General features: G+C 39.4%; 1 pseudogene; it reads left to right on the plus strand.

Moving 5' to 3' along the window:
- The first annotated feature begins 207 nt into the window (after nt 1–207).
- The window catches only part of LOC101654484, a 79786-nt pseudogene continuing 71647 nt past the window's right edge, over nt 208–8346 (plus strand).

Raw genomic sequence — 8346 nt, forward strand, 5'->3', positions numbered from 1 at the left:
ACACCTGCTCTAGTGCTGATTTTCCCTAAAATCGGAATTGAGGGGTCATGCTTTTTTGAGATTTTGTAAGTGGTGTTACAATGAATTGGTATTGGGCCATAGCATTGGCTACAAGCATAGAGCATACACTGTCCCTAAGGTGAAAAGTCTGTACATGTTGTGCGTAGGCACTAATAAGTAGATTCTCCTCAAACAAAATATAACGCTATGGGGAAAGAAAATACCCTGACATGTGTCAAATTCAATGTCATTTTACTGGCCCCGATTGAGAGTGTGTTTGCAAAAGTGAGTGTCCCCCAAAGCTGCTGTAGTTAAGAGGCTGAAACAGGGGTGTTGTTGTTGTTGGAAGTTTTATTGACTAAATCATCCCGGAATGTAACACCAATATGTACTATCCAATATCCCGGAATGTAATGCCATTTTTTTATGCCAATAAAAGCTCTTACTCAAGAAGTGTGATGTATGAGAAGACAGTTGACTCTTTCTGTACTTCCCTTGTAGGAGTGGGCCATCCATGATAGATTTTTGTATCCTGATGGACTTCCACAGCAGAATCTTCCTGTATTGGTTTCTGTGTGTGGAATAGGTGTATTTGGTAGGTTTGAAAGGCAGTGAAGATTTAAGGTCGTACAGCTAGTAGAAGAGGAAGCATTCAGTTATTTGAATGTATTTTAACAGTGAATATTTAGGATGTATTTCTCAAAGACCCTACGGAGTTCCCCTGTTCAACTGTGGGGGAGTGAAGAGAGAGAGAGAAGCTTGAAAATTAACTCCCATTCAAGTTCAGGTAAGTCTTAATGCTATGTGAGGGATACTTGTTTTTGAATTAGCTGTATAACAACCTTGGTACCCAGATTGGTGGAGTAATGCAAACATCCTAGTGTTTGAGCCCAGAATTTAAAAGAGGCTAGACGGGCCTCCCTGTGTAGGCTTGGTACTTGCCCACATGTCCACCAAGAGCAGTTGTTGGAAATATTGAATACACAGTGCACTGGAGCTTGCAGAGGTAAAACAAAGGAGAAACATGAAGCGTATGCTTTGGATAGACTAACAGACGAAAAGCAATCTCTGGGCTAGCCCTTGATGAGATAGGGATCATTTTTCTTATTAGGAAGAGTTCAAACTTATCTGACTTTTTTGTAATGTAGCTACTGGTCTTCTATGAGTTCACAAACCCAGTTGCTTCTAAATGTGTCTCTGGTTGGACTTGATAGTGGGATGATCCAACTGACCACTGATGGAACCTTAATTGTTGTGGGAGTAGATGGTATAATAGTATAAGGTCCCTCCCAGTTGGAGTGTTGGGTATCTTCTTTCCAAGTTTTAAGTGATATTTGGATACAGGCATTCTGGAGGCAAGACTTTTATTCCCAGATATTGAACTACTTGTTGGAACCTGGACAATAAGGTGAAACTATAGGATTTGGTCTAGTTCTTCAAAGGTGTGGTAGTTACACAATTTCATGTCAATTTATAAAAGAATGAAAAGGTGGAGTCTAGCCTGTCAATCATGTCACAACCTGATGATTCCTCCTTGTGGGCATGGCCTTCTCGTGAGGATTCTGAGAATTTCCTCTCTTCTTCCCTGGAAGCATGATGCATTCTCTATCTGCTTTATCTTCCTCTTGACAAGCCAAGTGGAGCTACACTGATGGCAGCCAGAGCCCTGAAGATGCTTCCACTGCTACTGGATCCACAAGACTTTCCACCCACCGGCCTGTGAGTTTCCTGCATTCATCATCATTGCATGTGTTGTGGGAGTTTGAAGAGGAATTTTTCAAACATATGAGCTAATATCAGACTTAGGGACTCGATCTGGACTGGGCTGGGATGTTTTGTTAATATCCAATTAGTTTGTGAATAAAGCTCTCTCTTACACATATATGAGTATCAATGAATTTGTTTCTCTAGTCAACCAGGTCTAACACAAAGAGGTTAAGTCTTTAGTGATGGAGTTGGGCTGATGCATGTTGGGATGGAGTTGGGCTGATGGAATGGGTAAGATTTGCTTGCAATTTTTTTTGGCTTGAGATGAACTTATTTGTCACTAAAGACTCCAAGTCCATTTCAGTTTTACTTTTTCTTACCTTTTTTTTTTAAGCTACTCAGACCACTAAGTATGAGTGATAAGGAATTTTGGGGGGCTGGGGGACATGGGAGGGGGATTTGTGGTTTTTGTTGTTTTTTTTAAAGGATATATTCTATATATATTCACACAGAACATCTCAAAAATGAAATAATTAATAATATTCTGTTCAACCCTCCATATATGTGCCTCTTTTTGTCCCTTCCCCCTTCACATGTTGGTGCATTTTTTTGTATTTCTTTGTTATAGTTTTTTAAAGATTTAGCCCTCTCACCTTTGCCCAGTGAGCATGGTCTTCATGGCAAATGTAAGTCCCAGATAATTCCTACAATCCGACTAACTTTTTGAGCTATTTTGGAAATAACACCTGGATCAGTATCAGTCATAAGGAATGAGGAAATCTAAATCAGGGAATTATCTCTTTTAATAACAGTATAAACATGGATACTTTTTTTCCCTGTTTGGGTGGGATGTGCTTCTAACTATCCTGTAAAATTGCATATGAGAAATATTTATATCCTTGACATAAAGACATTTGTATACAGTCACAGTGCCAATCTTCTCCAGTGTAAGTTCCCTTTCTTTCAACTACCTCTACCAAATGAGGCGAATCTTGACCCTTGGGTATATTTCGCTGTGCAAGGAGGAGAGCATGAACTTATTTGATAATTTTGGTAACTTGCTTTAACTGTGTTAACTTTTCTCTAGTAAAGTGGTAGGAATCATACAGGTTTTTTAGTACTTTCCAGTGGCTTTCTTGTGGGAAGTATATTAATCCTTCTCTATGGTAACATCCTTGTCCATCTTTAACAGACTCATGATGCTCCTCCCATTTGTTTAATCTTGAGTACACCCAGGGGAATTACCAGCTAGGTCTACACTGGGAATGAGGACTCCCAGGGAACTCACTTCTTTTGTGTCTACAGTTTGGGCCATAGGGTCTGAAAAAGTATTTCCGTGGGCAATCTCATTTGCTTCCATTTGATGTCCCTCCAGTCTACTGCCGCTCTTTCTTGGAGTGGTCTTGCTGTCTCTAGAGCCATAAAATGCAGGGCACATACATTATGGCTCCCTATTTAGCATTCGAATACCCATTTACTTGTATATATGTATGCCGAAATAAAAATGAATATTTTTAAAATTGGTATTGTAGATATACAAGGTGGCATCCCCAACCCCCAAACCAGAATTGCACTGGGCAAAGCAGAATTTGTGTAGTACACATTTTTCCCGCTAGGTGAACATCAAACAATTCACTCTGAGATAATGCACCTGGGAAGGTTCTCTCTGGTCACAGTGTGTATTTTTGTAAAAGCTGTTTTGCTTGAACGTCATTTTTTGTGATGGCCAATTTAAGAGAAAAGCATGCAGCTGTGATTTTCTTTTTTCCTGTTCAGGAAAAAAATGCCACAGAAACTCTTGTGATGTTGAACACAGTTTAAAGGACAGTGCTATGGGAAAAACTCAAGTGTAGGAGTGATTTTTTTTTCATTTCAAAAGAGGTGAAATGTTGATTGATGACAAACCTCATTCTGCACATTTGTCTACTTCCTGAATGGACAAAAATGTCGACTGATAGTGCACTTGGAATTTGTTCCACCAGGTCAGACTGTTAATCAAGCTTTCTATTTAGAGGTTCTGAAAAGATTGTGTAGCAGTGTGTGACAAAAAATGACCTGATTTGTCGCAGATGTGGGATGATTTTTGCCACCACAGCAACACACCTGCACAGGCAGCCATCTCAGTTAACCAGTTTTGGACAAAAAACAGCATGCCACACACACCTTGCTTATCTGACCTCACTCTGTGAGACTTCTATGTGTTTCCACAAATGAAGAGGGAAATGAAAGGAGCGTGATATTATGACTTAGAAGAGGTGAAGAAAAATTCAAGGGAGGTGCTGTCAGCCATCCAAACAGAGGCGTTTGAAAAATGTTTCCAAGAGTGGAATCGCAGATTTGAAAACTTTATTAAGTGTAATGAAGAGTACTTTGAAGGTGATAGTTTGTTTTCTAAAAAAATTTAAATACATAGCTTTGAAAAACAAATTCCATTTTTGGTGTGTATATACATATATATGCTATATAAAATATGTTTTATATATAATATACATATTTTAACTTCTTATAATTTCTCAGGTTTAAGGGCTATTAGTTCAGTTAACTGAGCTGAGGTTCCTGCAGGCAGGCTTCTGATTCCACTACAACATGATGAGAACCGCTGCATATCTGCTAGTACACGCCTTCTCGTAAGAACTGCTTTCACTTGAGAATCAACCTCACTTAGGTCTTTTAGTGATTGGTCTTTTAAGTCTTGTATACTGACATAGACTTAGTCTACGAAGACTCTTAGTGCCACTTCTTTTCCCATAAGTATCACTCAATTGGTTTTCCAAAGATGGCAAGCTCAAGGCTGGTGCCTGAAGGAGAGCTACCTTCAATTGTTTGAAAAAACATTGTTATTCTTTCTTCAATATAAGTTAGTTCCTTCTTGCTGCCTACTTTTTTAAAAAGTCTAATATAATTGTATGGCCTTTTTGCTATATCTTGGGATTAGTAGCCTGTCATATTCTGTCAATCCAAAAAAGATATAAAGGTGGTTTTTCAGTCGTGGTTTCCAGAAGGCAGATAATAGCATGTGCAGAACAGCACATGCACTGTGTAAGGACAGAGTTCTTATTTTTTTCAGGGATCAAAATCAGGCCTACTTGTTATACTGTGCGTGTAGTATTGGTGTTTTATTTTATATATTTTGTGCCCCTGACTTTCCAGGAAACTTATGATTTGGACTACTTGCTTGCAACTCAGATTTTCTGTAGGGGAGCCAATAAGAGGGTCATCTACATATGGAATAATTTGACCACTTCCATCAAATGATAGGTCCTTTAAATCTTTTGCTAAGACTTATCCAAATAAATTTGTTCTATCTTTAAGCCTCTGAAGGAAGGTTCAGCTGAAGTTTAATTTCATGGGTGTCTTCCCATTTAAATAGAAACAAAAATTGACAAGCAGGGTCTAGTAGTACACAAACGAAGGAATCTTTTAGTTCTAACACTGAAAATCATTGGAACTGAGAAGATTTTTTGCCCCCAGAATATTGTAGAAATTAGGTAGCACAGCATGTATTGTGGTCACTGTCCACTGATAGCTCTGAGATCTTGAATCATTCTATAAACTTCATCATTATTTTTAACAGGTAATATGGGGTTGGTACATCGAGAGTTACAGATTACAAGTAATCCATGATTAAGACAGGTGGTGATAATAATTTCTCTCAGCTCTTCTCTAGTCTCTGGATATTAGGGTACTGCCTTCTATTAGGATAATTAGTTGGCTCTTTTAACTTATTTATAACTGGTTTGGCATTGAGAGTTTATCCTGGGATTACCATAATACATCCTCTACAATCAAGTTCCTGATCTTTGGTTTATATCCAATTCAATCAAGCCTTTCTTAATAAATAATGCCATAATAAAAAGAGATTCCTCAGTGTCCACTGAGAAAATTAGTGTAGATTTTACTTACAATGTTTTTGCTGACTTCCTGTGAGACATAGCTGAGGAGAAACCACATGGACCTACCTTGATGCAGCCCTCGAACTGGAGGGCCATCTGGAGACCCCTGCCAGTGCTGAGATGCTTTCAAAGCCACTGGATCTAGAAGACTTCCCACCTACTGGCCCATGATCCTCCTCCATTCAGCATCATTGCATGTATTTCGTGTGTCTGAAGAGGACTTTATAGATTGGCATCAGACATATGGGTTAATATTGGACTTCATCGGGACTGGGCTGGGACGTTTTCTCAATATTCAATTGCTCTTGTATATAAACTTCTTTCTTATACACATATGAGAGGGAAAAAGAGGGAGGTAAATGAAAAGGGAATGGGAAAGGTTGAGACTTATTCAAATATAAAGTAACAGGAGAGAAAGTCCCAGGAAGGAGAAAACACAGTGTATTCTGATGTCTGCTGGGTCCAAAGCCAAGAGGTAAGCAGGCATGCCAGTCGCAGTCCTATGGATGATAGTGGAGGAAGTCCAAAATAGGAGACTTCTTTCTCCTTGATTTTTGCTCTATTTACAAAGAATGGATCAGGAAAATGAAAAAAAGTACAATCCAGCAAAAAAGATATTTTTTTAAAAAATTAGGAAATTAATACCCTCAGCATGATGTACGAGAGGGCTGGTAAGTTAGTCTGAATGCCCCACCTATAGGGGGTGGGGGGGTGGGGATGGAGTTTTATACCCTCCATTGTAGATTTTCAAGTCTCCTATCGCTGGATATCAGATAAGCAAACGGAGTTCCCAGGCTTCCGTTTCACATTTTTTTCCTGTAATTTTAGAGGCATCTGCTTGGCATGTTTCAGATCAGCTAATTGCTTCATTCTGTAGGTAGGAAATTTTGTCTTGCTTTTTTCACCCCCGTCTTACCACCTGTGGGAGGTTTTCTATGCTGCTCCTCCATATGCCTACTTGTTTTTATATGCACACAATGATAGAAATAAGCTAAGAGTGTTTTATACATACCTGCAAGTTCTCTCTACAACTTCCCATTTTGGCTGGGTTGTCTGAAGAAATGAAACCAGTGACACATATATGTATATGAAATAACTTTATATCAATAAGTAAGTTTATATCAAAAATGGATCCTAGCCCAGTCTAGCTTAGATACACGAGATTGTACCCGCCAGCCTGTGATGTCCCTGCTTCACCCTTCACTTGCCTCCATCATTTGTCTCTTGCTATGTGACTCTGAAAGGGTCTCTGGCTAGTCTCAGACCTATGGATTTTAGGTTAGTGGAAACATGGATCTTGGGTGAACACAGAAAATACTAAAAGATACTTACTCGTTTTTTTGTTTTGTTTTTTACTATGCCAAGGCATTTGGTTGTGTAGATCATTAAAAAAAACTAGCAAAAACCTGGTGAAGAACGGGAATTTAACACTCATGCAGAACTTGTACCTGGATGAAGTGGCAGCTGTGGGAACAGAACATGGGAATGCTGCATGGTTTAAAACCAGGAACGTTTGTGTCAGGGCTGCATCTTCTCATCATACTTATTCCATCTGTATGCTGAGCAAATCATCAGAGAAGCTAGATTAAATGAAGAAGAATGTGGCACTCAGATTGGAAGAAGGATTCTTAACCACCTTCAATATGCAGATGACACATCTTGCTTGCAGAAAATGAGGGGAACTTGAAGCACTTGCCGATGAAGATCAAGGATTGCAGGCTTCAGTGTGGATTGCAATTTCATTGCAAAGATGATAACAATTCTCATAGCTGGGAAAATATGTAACATTATGATAAATAGAAAAAAGTTGAAGTTGTCAAGGATTTTATCTTGCTTGGATCTACAATTAATGTAGTCTAGAGGTCAAAATATCAAAATATGCATTGCAGTGGGTAAATCTACTACACAAGACCATTTTCGAGTTATTGAAAAGTAAGGATGTTCCTGGGAGAACTAAGGTGCACGCTATTGTATCCAAGCTATTATATTTTCAAGTGCCTCACATGCATGTGAGAGTTGAGCATTGAATCAAGAGGACTGCGGACGAATTGCCGCATTTGAATCGTGGTGCTGGAGAGAGATATGAAGACTACCATGGATTGCTAAAAGGACAAACCAATAGTTTGGGAGAAAATATGGCCAGAGTGCTCTTTAGAGGCAAGTATGACATTACTTCATCTTACATACTTTGAACATGTTGTCAGGAGAAACTAATCCCTGGAGAAGGACATCCGTTTGGTAAAGTTAAGAGACAGTGAAACAGAAGGCGGCCCTCAGTGAGATGGACAGACACGGTGGCTGCAACAATGGGTTCAAGTGCAGGAACAACGGGAAGGGTGGGGCTGTACCCAACAGTTTCATGCTGTGGTTTGTGGGGTCACTGTGGGTTGGAACGGACTCAGTGACACCTAACGGCAACATTGAATGTCTACCTTCCTTCCTAGTTCTCGGTTTCAGTTTGCTTTAAGGAAAAGAAAGACCACAAATTTAAGAATACTGAATAAAATCCCCTTGATTAAGCCTTAAACAAGACAAAAACAGACAAATGATCCAGAACAGGAGGGTCCAATGGTGTCAAAAGTATTCACAGCCATGTGCTTAAATGATAAAGTAAGGAACACAATGGTACTTCATCGCAAAACATGACTAGTGGCAGGTCAACTCATTACTGAGTCAGGCAGGACTATGGAAGCAGAACAGGAACCAGGGGAGGCATCCGCAATTGCAGATTGGAGCAGTTCACAGG

This window comes from Echinops telfairi, unplaced genomic scaffold (genome assembly GCF_000313985.2).
Source record: "Echinops telfairi isolate 266 unplaced genomic scaffold, ASM31398v2 ScPeMD7_70;HRSCAF=299, whole genome shotgun sequence".
Lineage (NCBI taxonomy): Eukaryota > Metazoa > Chordata > Mammalia > Afrosoricida > Tenrecidae > Echinops > Echinops telfairi.